The 16,130-nt window shown below is 44.3% G+C and overlaps 1 pseudogene; it reads right to left on the bottom strand.

Annotated features, from left to right (window-relative positions):
* Nucleotides 1-4,737: 4,737 nt before the first annotated feature.
* LOC147448469 (peptidyl-prolyl cis-trans isomerase CYP59 pseudogene) lies at nucleotides 4,738-5,529 on the bottom strand (annotated as a pseudogene).
* Between the last annotated feature and the right edge of the window lie 10,601 nt (nucleotides 5,530-16,130).

Here is a 16,130-nt window from a genome sequence, read left to right as displayed (position 1 = left end):
TGAGCCCGAATTGCCTCCTGTGAGATTCGCCATCGAGGGCAAGCTTCTCCAGCGAGCACGCAGATAGTCCGAAACAAAGAGTTGTGGTAGCTGTCCAGCTTTTCATCTTTTCCCAACCACAAAACCTCTCCATTCATACCAAGAATCATCTCGAACCGAACTTCATGGCTCAGCAAACAGTCAAGGCAAGGGATTTCCGAAACAGTGTGAAACAATGAGTCTATGGCAAGAAGGAACCGATGCAAAGTACCAGCAATGTTCTTTTCTGCAAAAAACGAATACCAGGTTGGTAGAAAGTCCAGCTTGCCGCCTCAGGGTCACCATGTTCTTTGGCTGAATTGCATCATTCCAAGTTTTAGACACGGTGCGGGCAATCCCAAGAAATCCGAAGGGAAGCCTCACAAGGCAACGCAGGGCAATATCATGTGGAAGACCAGGTAAGAGAGATGAATATATGTGTGTACCATGATCTTCTAGTTCATTTTCTTCGAAAATCATTGCACTGGTAATCCGAGTCTGCCACGACCGCCATTGCCTGATGAGAGCTGGTAAGACAGATGAATGCATCTCTGTCCCTTGATCGTCTGCTTGCTTTTCCTCCAAATGCATTTGATCGTATGCCTGATTTACCAAATGAACGGGCTTGGCAAACCGAGTCCGCCACGGCAGCTGTGCCTTCATCTGCCTGGCACATCCCACAGCGTTTTGTCCTTTGCTTGATTTACCTCCGAATGGAAGGGCCTGGTAAACCACGTCTGCCATGGAAGCTGCTGCAGGTTTATCTGCCTAAACTATCTCCAAAGTTCGCGAGCCGGCCATCGTCCACTTCTTTCTTTATAGTGTTCTTTGCCCCCAGCCATAGCCTGGCTTCTCTCCACACCCAGTACTTCCGCCATAGCCCCGCCCTTAGGTCTCATTACTCGCACTGCTCAATCTTGAAATCTTGAAACGCACCGTTTTGGTGATGCCAATTGAATATTTACTTCGTAGGCCTAAGGTAAAGGATTGAATAGTGACTTGGTAAGCCTAAAAGGATGCCGGCACCGTTTTGGTAAACGAGGGCTTGATGTGAGTGACGTTGCTAGACATCTTTTGAAGTGTACAGAGTAGTGTGTATATGCAGTGCAAATATATGCATTTGGAAGCCAACTTGATTTCAAATACGAGGACAATGTACACATTGTAAATAGTCATGTTGCGTGTCGACAGTTGCACACATGTGCATACCTTGGGAGGGTGCTGGATCCGTGGATGTGGTGTCAAGTGGCTTCTTTTTTCTTTAGCGTGTGCTTTCAAGTTTTTTAGAATGTGAGTAATGCAACTTGGGAAGTGTGGGTATGCTCATTTCACCCCATAAGTCTGACACGTGTTGTAGCTGTCTATTTGTGTGCCTCATATATAATGATGCCTGAAATGCCTTAAAAGTGGTCAAAAATAGAATTTTGGTATGTGGTCATGCAATTTGAGTATCAAGGATCGAGCCTAAACAATTTGAAGAAATTTGAAGTCCATTTGAGATTTTTTGCCACAAAAAATGTCCGATCAATGTCAAACTGACAAAAGCCGACCCTAAAATGATGGGTTCCAATGGAGTGAAAAGGCTTAATTTTGCCACATCAACAATGGTGGGCGTGGTGTCTCAAGCTAGGGGTGTGCTTCGTTCATTAAAAGAATCTCATTTGAAGGAAAAAACAACTTTCTATAGGGTGGTCTAGGACAGTCCCAATGCTTCATGTTTTCGAAGGTATGAGGGAGTGAATTAGGGTTCCTTCTCTTCAATTTTTCCCTTGGGAGAGTCTGTGGAATTTTTGAGGTTCCCATGGATGTATGTGTGCGAAGAATTGAGGAAAGAAGGTGCAACGCAAGTCCAGCAGCCGGCACCCCCTTCTTCTACGCGTAGGAAGTCAAATTATTTTTTATTTATTTTTATTTTTATTTTTAAAGCCTTAAGATACATTTTAATTTTAAATTCTCTTTGTAAAGTGGTTAAGTTTGCCATATTCCCCCCCCCCCCCTTCCTCGCCGCCCCCCCCCCCCCCCCCCCCCCCCCCCTCTCTCTCTCTCTCTCTCTCTCTCTCTCTCTCTCTCTCTCTCTCTCTCTCTCTCTCTCTCTCTCTCTCCTCTCTCTCTCTCTCTCTCTCTCTCTCTCTCTCTCTCTCTCTCTTCTGTACTCTATCGCTGCCCCTCCCTTGCCATACCTCCTCACGCTCCCCCACTCGCCCAGCTACCGCGCCCGCTGCTAGTGTGGGTGCACACGTACGTTTAGTGACTCCTTTGCAGACAGCGATCAAGCATGAGGAAGTTGAACGATAAAGCCGACCCCCTAGAGGATGCCATTCAAAAGTGCAAAGAGGAAATGACGGAGACCATTACCAAGATGAACCGCAATCTCTTGGGCACAATAAACATGCTCGAAGGACGCGTGCTGATCCAAGAGAGCAAGATAAGTACGCTGGAAGATCGAGTGACGACTCAAGATGAAGAGATTGCGTCACTCAAGAAAGATCTCGCCGAAGCATGATCAAGAAACACACTGGAAGAGGGCGAACTGCAACCCTCAGTAATCGAAGAAATCAACACGATCAAGGAGCAAGTACGGGCCATCAAACAGGGAGAAGAGCAACACAAAGAAATGACGACTTCTTGGGTGGATGTTCTCACCAAAACTCAACAAAAAGCGGATGAAGCCGAGAAATGGATCAAGGTGGCCAGGAAAGGAAAAGGCAAGGAGATAACGCCCACGTCCACACCCACTATCATTAATCAGACACTAGAGGAGGAGCAAAGAAGACGGGTGCGCGCTTTACATGTGAGAATTTGCGGTCTTAAAGACAAAGGCAATGTGGACGAAGAAGTAAAAGAACTCATAGCCTTGATGGGGGTTCATGAGCCGATGCACACAAGGGCATGGAGAGTGGGCAACATAAAGAAAAATGGAAGCAGTGGAGAAACCTCAAAAGAAAGAGCACTCATCCTCCGTTTTCCCTCCATGGAAGCGAAGAAGTCCTTGAAGAAAAGACCAATTCTTAAAGAGACTGGCATCTTTCTCGGGGATGATCTCACCCTCTCGCAGATCGCTCATATGCAGGAAGTAATGCCAGAGATTAGAGCGGCAAGGGGAAAAGGCAAGATTGCCTTTTACCGAGATGGAAAAGTGGTAATACTAGAGCGACGCTCCACATGACAGTGCGAGACTTATGGGACCACACTCAAAGTGGCTGCCTAGAACTGTGATGGATCTATGCGTCTTGATGTGGGTTCTTTTGAGGATAGCTTTACTGGAAGAGACATCATCTTTTACTCTGAGACACACCAGGCCCCTGGGCAATCCATGCCTCACATCAGTGGATACAGGTGGGAGACAGCTTACAGACAGGAGACACGCTCAGAGCACAGAGGGCGAGGCTCGGGGGGAGTGGTAGTGTTATTTAGAGAGGATCTGTAGCCACTGATACATATAGCCCGCGGAGATGAGCAGGCTAGGTACATGTGGGTGAGATTGAAAGCAGAGACAGACAGATATCTCTACCTAGCTATTTGCTACTTTCCCCCGAGTACATCAATTTATGCATCACCTAGAGGACAGTCCCCTTTCTCTATTTTGGATGATGACATATGGGAGTTCTCTAGGGATGGTGACATTATCATCCTAGGGGACTTCAATGCTAGGACTGCCCATCACTAGGCAGTGTTTTATGATACTTCAGAGGAGATGCTGAGAGAGCTAGATGTCGTAGAGACAGGCCTGTCCAGACTATCACACGATGTGGAATATACTGAGTATGGGCGACACCTCATAGACATGGGCACCGCACATGGATTGGCCATCTTGAACGGCCTACAGAGATTTCTTGTTGCGGGAGGTTTTACATGCTTCCCACACAGACATGGAGCCAGCACAGTGGACTATGTCATGGCACAGCCGAATCTCATCTCTAGTATCCAAGATCTCACAGTTGGGCCCAGACCGGTCGGGGTGGCAGCGGATCATGCTCTGGTGTCGATGACCATCTCCTTCCAATTCAGTGTAGCACACAGGCCACGGTTAGCAGCCCTTTGTCGCTACACCTTCACACGGGAGACGGATTTTGTATACATGGACGGGATCTACACACGCCTATGCACTGAGGACCCGGGGCGACCTCTGGAGGAGCTAACTACTATACTGACACATACATTACATGATGCAGCAGCAGAAGCATACCCACACACCCAGCCTGAGCAGAGCCGCCGATCAGGGAGCATGCCTCAGAATAGCTGGTACGATGAGGAGTGCCGCCAGACTAGAGCCAGACTTCAGAGGGAGGTGCTTTTGGGGGACGTCACTCATAGACAGTCACAGATTGACTTCCGACGCCTCATGCGGCGGAAGAAGAGGGATTTTTTGGCTCGACTCGAGTAGGATCTATATCACAAGAGGCATTTAAAGCGTTATGCTAGAGGGAAAGAGATACAAGAACACACTGAAAGAGATATGTGGGGTGCACTTTACAAAGAATCTCCCTCTCTGCTAGACGCACGGAAACATCCCATATATACACTTGATCATGATTAGGTGATTGATACATACATACTAGCTTCTTGAGTGAAAAGATCTGAGTAAGAAGGGTTGAGAATCAAGGATGTTCCTCAATGACTAGATTGAATTCATATGATAGAGCATCTCACTTGCAAATAAGGCATGGGTATATTGTACTCTTGCTAGCTAGTACAACTAAACTAATTTAGACATCCGTATTAAGATAGATGTCTCGACCTTTTGCAACGATGATATTTGTTTAATTTTTCTTGACACTTTGATGTTGAGCTCTCACCCTTGACATGGTTGTTCCTAGGACATTGGGCTTGATATCTAGCCCACAGCTTGTGGACACTTTGGCTGAAGTCCACATGAATTCGTCTATCGTCAATACGTGCATTGTTCATCTTCAAATAAGCAACCTCACATGCTTCTTTTGTCTCAAACTCCACAAATCCATAACACAGACTCTTGTTTGTCTTATGATCCCTGATGATGTCTATTGATAAGACCATGACAAACCGTGAGAAGATAATATTCAAATCCTCTTCCTCTGTAATTGGGTTGAGCTTGCAAATAAACAACACATTCTCAAGTGGCTTAATCTCAGCTTCAGGAATGTCTCCAATCATTTCTAGAGCAACCATGCGTGAATGTGCTTCACGACTTCGATGGCTAGCTTGATCCTCATCACTACATATAGTTTCATCATCTTCATCACATATTGGTGACCGTGTTGGCATAGAGAGACCCTTTGATAGGATGTGGGCAAGTCCTACCGGATCTTCAAAGGGATCATAGAGAATGTACACTTGTTTGATCCCAATGTTTCTAAGAGGGCCAAAACAATATTGATCAACAAGGGTGTCATTGATTTTTTCAAGCGCTTTTTCGAAGTTTTCTGTGACTCGACCAAAAACAGTCTTGTTACCATCCAAGTAGTCGATGGGAGCCTGACGAAGGGTGATGTAGAACTGCCAAGCGTTGAGGTTAGGGCCGGCGCTAGCCATGGCGACGGTACCAAGACAATCATGCTTGAGAGAGGGATGAAGCTCGTTGGGAAAGAACATATTGGAGTCTTGTTGATCTTCTTGTCATTCTTTTTTTCATTTTTCTTGGTGGAGAAGCTTGTACAAGGAGTCACCCCCCAAGCCTGTGCCAGTGGGGTCTCCCGTCTGTGCAATGAAGTCCTTGATGACGCCATGATAGAGGCAATTGTTGTAGTATCCTAGCTTGCAAAGCTGGAGAAAATTGGTGCAAGCTAGGGGACATTCGTAAGTGTACAAGTCTATTGTCAAGTTGCCATAAGTGGTGGAGAGGAGTACAACTATCTCTCTCTCTCTCTCTCTCTCTCTCTCTCTCTCTCTCTCTCTCTCTCTCTCTCTCTCTCTCTCTCTCTCTCTCTCTCTCTCTCTCTCTCTCTCTCTCTCTCTCTCTCTCGGCCTGGCGTTTATTTCACGAGCACTCACCGCCTCCGACAATTACTGCTCCTGAGATTTGGGGTCAATATGTAACATCATTATATATGGTATCTGGACAGCCTCCATTACCAGATCCGCTAGAGCCATGCCCTGCTACTAGTACTTTCTTTACTACGGAAATGATGAAAAAAGCCATTGATAAGATGAAGACAAGAAGAGCATATGATCATGATGGTTTAGTAGCAGAACATATGATCCATGCCAGGGATCTACTTTCGGAAGTCCTTGCTCGTCTGTTTTATCTGGTCATGTGTGAAGGATTACCTGAATCTTGGAAATTATCTACTATCGTACCTATTTTCAAGTGAGGGGATCCTATGATACCCGGGAACTACCATACCATTATGGTAGGTCACACATTGACCCGACTGTACGCATCTATTCTTGAACAAAAATTGAGTAGATGGGCAGAGAATGATGACATAAGGGCAACAGGACAAGCTGGATTCAGGAGGGGTTATTCCACTTTAGATCATATTCTTACGCTCAGAGCCATTATTGAGGAAGGAGGAGCAAGCGGGAGAAGGATGTATTGTTGCTTTGTGGATTTTTGGAAAGCTTTTGATACAGTACCAGGGCCAGATTGATGCGCAGGATGCAAGAGTTAGGGATCCCCAAAGAGATTATTTGGGGGATCATGGCCTTATACGGGTCAGGAACTGATTATGTACGTACTCCAGAAGGGGATTCCGACATTGTTCATTCCACCGTTGGAGTAAAGCAGGGATGCCCACTGTCCCCTACTTTATTTGGTATGTACATAGATGAGGTATCAGATTACATTGATAGAGAGGGTGACAGAGGTGCTCAACTTGCAGGGTCATGGATCCCTTTGTTGTTGTATGCAGATGATATTGTATTGATAGCAGAATCACCAGATGGAATGCAAAGGCAGCTAGATGCATTACATAAATTCGCGGAGGACAGTGGACTGTCGGTAAACTTGGGTAAAACCAAAGTTATGGTGTTTAACACCACACCGTAGTGGGTTAGGAGATCGGCACCTACATTTGCATATGGCCAGGATACAGTAGAGTACACAGATGCATACACATACCTTGGTGTAGTATTTGCAGGACCAAAGTTTACTCTTAAGAAAGCAGCGGAGGCTAGATTGTCCAGAGCCTCTGCGGCCTTGGGAGGGTTGGAGAGGATGTGTTCACAAGTGCAGTTTCAGGAACCACGAACAAAAATTTGGCTCTTTGATACTGTGGTGGCTTCGGCTATGCTTTATGGGGTCCAGATTTGGGGACCATCTGTGGATCATGATAATTGGAAGTCAATGGAGAGACCTTTGGTATCGATGATTTCCCGAATGATTAGAGCCAAGGCCTCCATACCACACGCGATTACCCGAGCGGAACTAGCTGCCCCTCTGATAGAAATTGAAGCTCTTACGAGATCAGTGTCCTTTATACATGGGTTGTGGGATACAAATAATTGCCGATATACTAGACTGGCCCTCGAATCCTCTCGACAATTAGCAATGAAAGGGGATACATCATGCTGGTATGCGCAACTATCCTCGTGATTTCAGAGACACGGGTTCAGTATGGAAAGATTACCCCCCTTCCAATACTCTCTTGAGGCTCCATCACTGGCAATTACACGAACGGAGATTAATAAAATCATCCGTCAGGATCTTATACATTTGGATACTAAGAGGACATGGGTAGACCCTACACAAGAATTGGGCATGAAGATGGCCGACTACAAAGAAAACTTCCTATAGCTATCTGAAGATAGATTTGTGATTTGCCCGAGCTACATGGATACCCACCTGTCTCACGGTTTGAGATGTGCTATTGGTCAGATTTGTACATCCTCACACCAGCTGGAAATTGAATTTGGCAGATTTAGGGGAATCCCACCTGAGAGCAGAATTTGCAAGTTCATTAGGAAAAATATGGACTCTCCATGGGCCTTGTAAGAATTCCTAATTTTAAGGAAGTATGTTGTGATTAAGGGAGACAAAGGAAATGATGGGGGCTATTTTGGTAGGTCATTTTCTAGCCTTCAAGCCTAAAAAAGGTGGGGTAAGTAGTGACTAAGAGGCTACCTTCTCTCTCTAGCTTTTCAGCATCTCCTAGAGAAAAGGGGGTGTCATAAAGAGGGAGAGGGACCCTTGTAAAAAAAGAGAACCCCACCTTTCATTTTTTTCTAAAGGCTTGGCCAAGAATAAACCCTAAAAATTTGAAATTTATTGAAATTTTCAAAAGTAGTCATTTCCCCCCAAAAAGTGACCCCAAACCTATTCTAATATCAAAACATCATTTTTTGCCTCCAAAATCCCTTTCTCTCTCTCCATGTCTCCTCTTTTTCTCTCTCACTCCCCTTCCTCAAAGTAGCCATGCCCACCATAGCCAGGACCTGCTGCATCTTCCTCTTCATCTAAATGCTAAATCCTCCTTCTCACTCTTACAGAATTTTGCATCTCCCTCTCCATCTACCTGCTAAACTCTCCCTCTCATTCTCACACACTCCTGGATCTGCCTCTTCATCTACCTGCTAAACCCTTCCTCTCACTGTCACATTCCTCTCCTCTCTTCTTTCTATCTCTGTACCCTCTTCCATTGTTCACTATCCTCCCTCAAAAATAACAAGATCTACAACAACTACCTCTTCATCTACCTCCTCAATCTTCCATTTCAATGTCAACGTCCCCTCCCCTGACCCTACCCCTTCCCTCCCACTCAACTTACCCTATCAACCAAGCCCACCCTGATTACAAGCTAATGTAGTTGTCTTCACATCCACCTTTGCCTCTATTGCATCCCACAACACTAATACCCAACTTCTACAAGCTATGGAAAAGACTCTAGCATACCCAACTTCTTGCAAGCTATGGAACAGAATATTTCTTTTTCATGTAAGGTGGAGTCACATCACAAAATTTCTAGTTGGAAGGACACAGAAGGGTGCCCCTGCACCACAGGTGGAAACTCCATAGCCATGAGATAGAGATGGATCCCAAGCATAGTAAGGTCAAGTATGTCAAGCAATGGTGATGTTACTTTACACAAGGGCACTGGTTTCAAACCTGAGTGTATTTGAGGCAACATTTGAAGAATTTAGATATGTACTCTATACATGTCGATCATGTATCCATAATGCCCAAAGCTATCAACATAGCTTTTCCTTTGTAATCTCATAAAATCATGTTTGAGGTGGTCTACAATGGACATGGTTTTGTAACAACAAACTCTATGGCTTTAATATATGAAATCTTTGATCTTGCAAATTATTTTCCATGTAGCAATTTCTTTGAAGATTTGATTCTTACTGAGGGGTTTGATACTTATACAACTGTGTCACATGAATACGGTAAATTCTTGGTGAATACTAGGGGTTCATAACTAATCTAGAAAGTGTTGAACCAATGTTGAGAATTATGCTAGTGGGAAGGATTACCCATCACTCATAAGCCTGCATCAAGATGGGCCATGTAATTGCATCATGGTAGCATTTCTGAGGCTGCAAAACTATATCAACCAATGCTTCAAAGGTAGGGGCTAGTTGGTTAGTTTAGGAGAGGAGGCAAGGGTGCCTATTCATGCATTGGATGGAAAAGAGGCATGGGATGGGTTTAGAAAACCTTTATTATCTCTCTCTCTCTCTCTCTCTCTCTCTCTCTCTCTCTCTTCCCCCCCCCCCTCCCCCCCCCAATATCTCTTTGCTTTCAGCTAGCTAGCCATGTATGATCAATTATTTTTTGCATAAACTTATAGAGTAGTGTTTTGTACTAATAGAATATTGGCTCCTTTATGGGTAGCTTCTTTAAGAATCAATTATCTCTCTCTGTATCTCTCCTTTTTGGGCCGCTCTGTTTCACTAGTAGGCCTTTGTGACACTAAAAAGTGTCTTGTACAACCAAGCAAAGCACCCCCTTTTTCTTTAGAGACCAAAACTAGAGCATACACACTATGGGGCACTATCCTGAAAATCAAAGGGGGGCTTGCAACGCGCCATGGTATGAGATAGCTATTATTGCATGGTTGAGTGAAGTTTGAACATCCTGTAGGACCATGTCAACCATGCCAAAGCAAGCTGGCACAGATAGAAGGCAAGGCAAGGGATGCATAGGCCTTGGGAGGCCCAAAGAAATCCTGCCACAAGGGAGCGCATTTGGGCCTTCCATAGGTATATGGAAGGCCCAAATGCGCTCCCTTGTGGCAGGGGTGCATAGGCCTTGGGAGGCCCAAAGAAAGCCTGCCACACAAGGGAGCGCATTTGGGCCTTCCATGGGTCTATGCACCCCCTGCCTTGCCTCCTACTCTTTGTGCTTGCTTAGTTTTGGGCATGGTGGCCTTGGGCCTACAAGATAACCATGAACATCCATCCAAAGAAGCATTTTATAAAACTATAGCTCATATGATATATCTAGAAAAAGCAAACTCATCCTCTACTACAAATGGATATAGATCGCTCACCATGTGCATGATGCATTCTCTACTCATTCTCTACAGATGGCTCAAAGTATGCATGATGCATACTCAATTAGCAAGCAATCCAAGGAATAACTTGTCTTGGGTTTGATCCATGTATCATGTCATTTATCCATCATACAAGTGTATCCTCAATAAAGGGGCAATGCCCTTGAGTTCAAAAAGGGTCTCTCTCTCTCTCTATCTATCCCTAGTTATCTATCTTTGTGTTTTTTATCTGCATGTGTATCTATCTATCTATTTATGTATCTATCTATCAAATTATCTATCCATCTATCTATCTATTAATGTATTTATCTATATCTATTTGTCTGTCTGTCTGTTTATCCTCCATCTATCTATGTACAATATATATATATATATATATCCCCTATCTCTATCTTGTTTGTTCGCTCTCTTTTCTTTATTTTGATTTCATAGTTTGTGTTCCTTGGGGATTTCAAAGAACACAAGCTTATGGTTGAACTTACACAAATTCATATCAAATACAACATAATAGCATGCCATTGCATTATTGATGGCAAAGGTAGAACGAAGTGTTTGCACAATTCCAAGAGGGGATTCATGTGTGTGCTTGCAAACATGAGGGAATATGATTGCTCTATCTTTCTTGGATTAGGTTTGAGTGTATTCTTTCAAAAATTTGAAGCCTGCCAAATATATTGAGATAAACTTTGAGTGCTCATGAACTAAATGTTTGTTCAATGCCAAAGGAGGCTCATGTCTATGCCTGCAACACAAGGAAATATGATTGCTCTATCTTGCTTAGATTAGTCTTGAGTATGGGATTCTTCTAAGAATTTAAAGCTTGCCACCATTTTGAGATAAACTTTAAGTGCTCATACAATAGAAAATGAATCAAACCCGACTTTTGAGATTAGATGGATTACTAGATCTACATGCAGGCACATTGCAAAGGTGTACTTGCTACCAAAAAATCAATTTACTTGATCAATTCACTTATGAGCACCAAAAATTTGGCAAAAAGCACAATACCCATACAAGATTAGATGAAACAAAAATTGATCACAAGCACAACATCATATAGTTGAAGATTAACTAGAGTGGACAAAAATGTAATGAAACAAGATTGCTTTCTATTCAAGTAGTTTCATTACAAAGTTTGTAGCTTGGCTACAATAATAGCTTGGGATGTTATGTTCTGGATCAAATACACTGAATGGAATATAGATTGAGGCAATTGCTATGCTCTTAGCAAGGCTTGTATCATCATTGATAACTCCATGGACCTCCATATCCACAAGTATACACACCAAACAAAGACTGTTTAGAATGATCTTCTGATTGGAGAAGTCGCACTTTCCACTTGACACCAAACCAAGTTGAGCCCAAGCATCCACTGCAATAACATCCTGTAATACGACAAATATGGTGTTAGCTACTATAGTTTAAATTAATATACATTGTTGAGTTATATAGATTAGTTCTTATCTATAGCATGCACAACCATAAAGGTACCCGAGAGGCATTCAAGCGGTTGCTTTGCAAGTAAGCTGGATAAAAAAATATGAACACATGCAAATTAAAGAGGACATATCCATAAGATGACTTAGCATTAGACTTACAATGAGGTGCAAATTGGTTTGAATCTCTTTGCAAGTGGATCTCAGCTACACTATACACATAGTGAGTGATGGCCACCATTCCAGATTTTGTTTTGAAAGCCATCAGTCTTCACTTCCAATGGCGTTCCAGTATGCCTTGACATTGTACTCCATGAGAAAAAACACTGAATGGTTGCATGTAGACCCATGAGCCTTGCTAAATACCTGTGGGATCCATTCCACCTTCGAGCTCTTTGTGTTGTGCAATATGACCTTTTGTATCTCAAACTTGGGCCGTCTATGCGTGGTATGGGTGGACATTCTTGGGAAGAGGTCGGGTGGCCACAGAGAGAGAGAGAGAGAGAGAGAGAGAGAGAGAGAGAGAGAGAGAGAGAGAGAGAGAGAGAGAGAGAGATTGGGAAGGGGGAGGGGGGTGAGGGTTGGAGAGAAGGATAGTGAGGTCTACACAGTACAGAGAGAATGAAGGGGAGAAAGGGAGAGAGAGAGAGGATGGAGAGTGAGCTTTTGGCTATGGTGGGATAGTGATGAGCTTTGGCCTATGGTGGGCTACATTGTGGAGAATGGAGGGGTGAGGGGAGAGAGAGCTAGAGAGGATGGAGAGTGAGCATTTGACTATGGTGGGGTTGACTGTAGAGAGAGTGAGGAGAGGGAGGGGGGACAGCTGAAGAGGAGGATAGTGATGAGCTTTGGGCTATGGTGGGCTGCACAACACAGAGAGAATGGAGGGGGGAGGGGAGGGAGAGCTAGAGAAGATGGAGAGTGAACTTTTGGCTATGGTGGGGTTGACTGCACAGAGAGAGTGAGGGGAGGGGGCAGGGGAGAGAAGATTGTGGGAGAGAGAGAGAGAGAGAGAGGGAATTTGGAGAGAAAAAGTGACTTTTTGATGTTTGGTTATGTTTTGGGCAATTTTGGAGGGGAAATGGTCATTTTTGAGACTTTTCAAAAATTTCAAATTTTTAGGGTTTTTTGACCTACGCAATTTTTCTTTTGGGGTTCCTTTTTGTCAAGGGTCCCTCTCTAGGCTTTATGACACCTCTTTCCCACTTCCCCCCCTCCCCCCACTCCACCTCCCCTTTCTCTCTAGGAATCAAGCATTGAAGAGGGGGACAAATAGGCTGCTCCCCTATCTCTCCTTAGGCTATAGGTGATATCCCAAGAGCCCTCTCATTGGTCCTCCACTAACCCTTCCCTAATCAAAAGGGCCCTAGGAGAGTCCATATTTTTCCTAATGTATGCGGAATGGAGCCGGAGACAGAATTACACTACATATGCCATTGCACCGTATACTATGAGATACGTGGGCGTTTCCATTGCCTATTTAAAGAAGGCTTTGGACCTCTAGATAGAGTCGTGCAATACCAAGATCAAAGATGCTTAGGCTTGTACCTACTGGAACTACATCGGCATAGGGATAATCTAATGAGAAGACAAAGAGCACTATAGCCTCAGAGGCAGATCACGGATTTCTTCGGATCGAGAGAAGCAGGAGTGGAAGGAGAAGCAAGAGGCCAACATCCAGCACAAAGGAGTACCCACATTCATACCAAAGGCACCCTCATTGACAGGGCGATTGAGCTTAGGAAATCGAGACGACCACGACCGAGATGCAGAAGCACACTTCACCAGAGGAGACTACAACAAAAGATTAGAAGCATTCTAGCCAGACACCCAAAATGCTCCTAAGAAGTTTATTTAATACTTTGTATTTAGTTTTTCACATTTATTTTCACACTTTCACACTTTTCACACTTAGTACTTTAGTACTAAGGTACCCAGACATTGTAACAGATTCACCACTTTTGTATCAGTTTGGTCTCATAGGTCATTCTAGCCTTTTGAAGACGTTAATATGACATTTCATTTCATTTCATTTCTCTCTCTCTCTCTCTCTCTCTCTCTCTCTCTCTCTCTCTCACACACACACACACACACACACACACACACACACATACTTTTTTTGTAAATCGATTGATTAATTTATTAGTGGGAAACCTCAAAGCGAGGAAAACCCACTGAAAAGATCATATACAAGGGGAAGAGCACAGAACTCCTCATCTGTAGAGCGTAGCTAAAAACATTCATATGAAAACTGACGCATCTCTTAGATGATATCACCAAGTTCCAAAGCAAACCATAACGATTGCCGAAGAGAAAGCCTGAAGAGAGGGAATGGATCCGCATGAGTACGATGGAACATGTAAGCATTACGCTGACTCCACACGGTCCAGAAAGCCCATTATCTGACCCACATGAAGAAGACCGCAAAACGCTATAACGACGGTGAGAAAATGCCAAATGCTCAGAACCTTTTGTAAAAGACAACCCTAGGAAAACGGAGCCGCATACACGCCGATATATGGCGAAGGAAGTCTCTAGTAACACAGCAATCCCACAACAAGTGACAAATATCCTCTTCTGCAGTCCAGCAACGAACGCAAGAAGAAGGACGAATATGATGCGCCCGAAGAAAAGTGCCAACGGGAAGCACTCCAAGCAAACAGCACCAACGAAACAGACGCTCCTTCAAAGGCAAATAGCTTTTCCAGAAGGTAGAGAGGAGCCTCCTCCACCAGAGGTCAGATTTGTGCATACGCCAAATGGCATTACAATGACCATCAAGCCATGGTCGTGGTAGAAGAATAGCATAAATTCAACCTGCGGAAATAGCTCGAAAAGGCGTTTCCCGAAAGGCCCAATCAAACATGCGATCACCATTAGGCAAAGGTGAAACGGGCAAAAAGTCGAGCAACATGCTTTGAAGCTCTCTCCAAAACTAACGGTAATGCATGCCCAGCCCAAAACGACGAGCAGCAAATGAAAACTCAAAAGTATATCCAACCTCATCAACCACATCCTCAACCACACGAATGCCACAACCAGAGAGAAAGTAAGCATGACGAGACGAGCGGTCCACCAAAGTAAGAGAGAATGCCCGGCTCCGATGGAGACTTTCCAATCGGATGGAATCACCTTCCTACCGAGGATTCCATGATAAATGCATCGTAACCTCTTTCCAAGTAGATACTAAAGAGGAAGCAAGTGGACATCCAGGAATGTGCCCTTCCATCTTGCCAAAAACTACCTCCCAGAGAGAGGGTTGCCAATGGCCAAAAGCAGAAGTAACAACGTGCTGACCGAGGAATGCAAACATCAAAGTCCAAGGCTGAATTTGTTGCACAAGAGTGGGCAACAACATAGCTTTCCACGCAAACACATGCCTGTGCAAATCCAAGATATTAAGTCCACCAAAACGTTTAGGAGTGCAAAGCTTCTCCATCGACATCAAGCGTAAGCCTTTTTTCGTAGCATGAGTCTGCCACAAATGGGACATAATGTCCGACATAAGAGAATCAAGACATCGGCGAGGCCAATGCATCAATGGCAAAAAGAACTGAACATATGCCAACAGGATACTCTGAACAATTCGCAGACGAACATGCAAGGGCCAAGTAGAAAGCTTCCAGTAATGCAATTTGACATTCAAGCATTACATGACCCAATCGACTTTCTGAGAGTGAGTAACATTCCATCCAATTGGATAACCCAAATGCCTAGTGATCACATTTGAAGACACAATCTCACCTGGCCACAAGAGACTATGCCAATCACAAGAACGGGGAGGCAGAAGCTTCGATTTACAAAAGTTGTCTTTAAGCCCAGCCGCAATGCCAAACAGTTCCAAGGCTTCCATAATCACCTTGACATCCGCCTGCTGATTACAAGGCATAAATAACGAATCATCAGCGTAAGCCTAGCCAACGAATGTACGACCCGGAGGTAACCCCAGACCATGCAGACTCTGAACAGAGGTCAAGTGATCAAGATAAGTCAACAACGGGTGAGTAGCAACATCATACAACAGAGCACTAAGGGGGCAGCCCTGCTTGACCGAACAACCAAGAGGCCAAGATTCAGTTAATTCACCTTCTAATATCCCTGAAGACGTGCTACATGCATACAAAAATAAACCACATTGACGAATTTAGGACCAAACCCTAAACACGTCATGGTGGCGGCAATAAAGTCCCACTGTACAGTGTCAAAGGCCTTTTCAATGTCAACTTGCATAACCAACACATCTTGTTGAGTGTACTTAGCG

The sequence above is a fragment of the Adiantum capillus-veneris genome, chromosome 10, assembly GCF_014529385.1.
Source record: "Adiantum capillus-veneris isolate H3 chromosome 10, ASM1452938v2, whole genome shotgun sequence".
NCBI classification, from domain to species: Eukaryota; Viridiplantae; Streptophyta; class Polypodiopsida; order Polypodiales; family Pteridaceae; genus Adiantum; species Adiantum capillus-veneris.
This window is presented reverse-complemented; position numbering and strand designations above follow the sequence as displayed.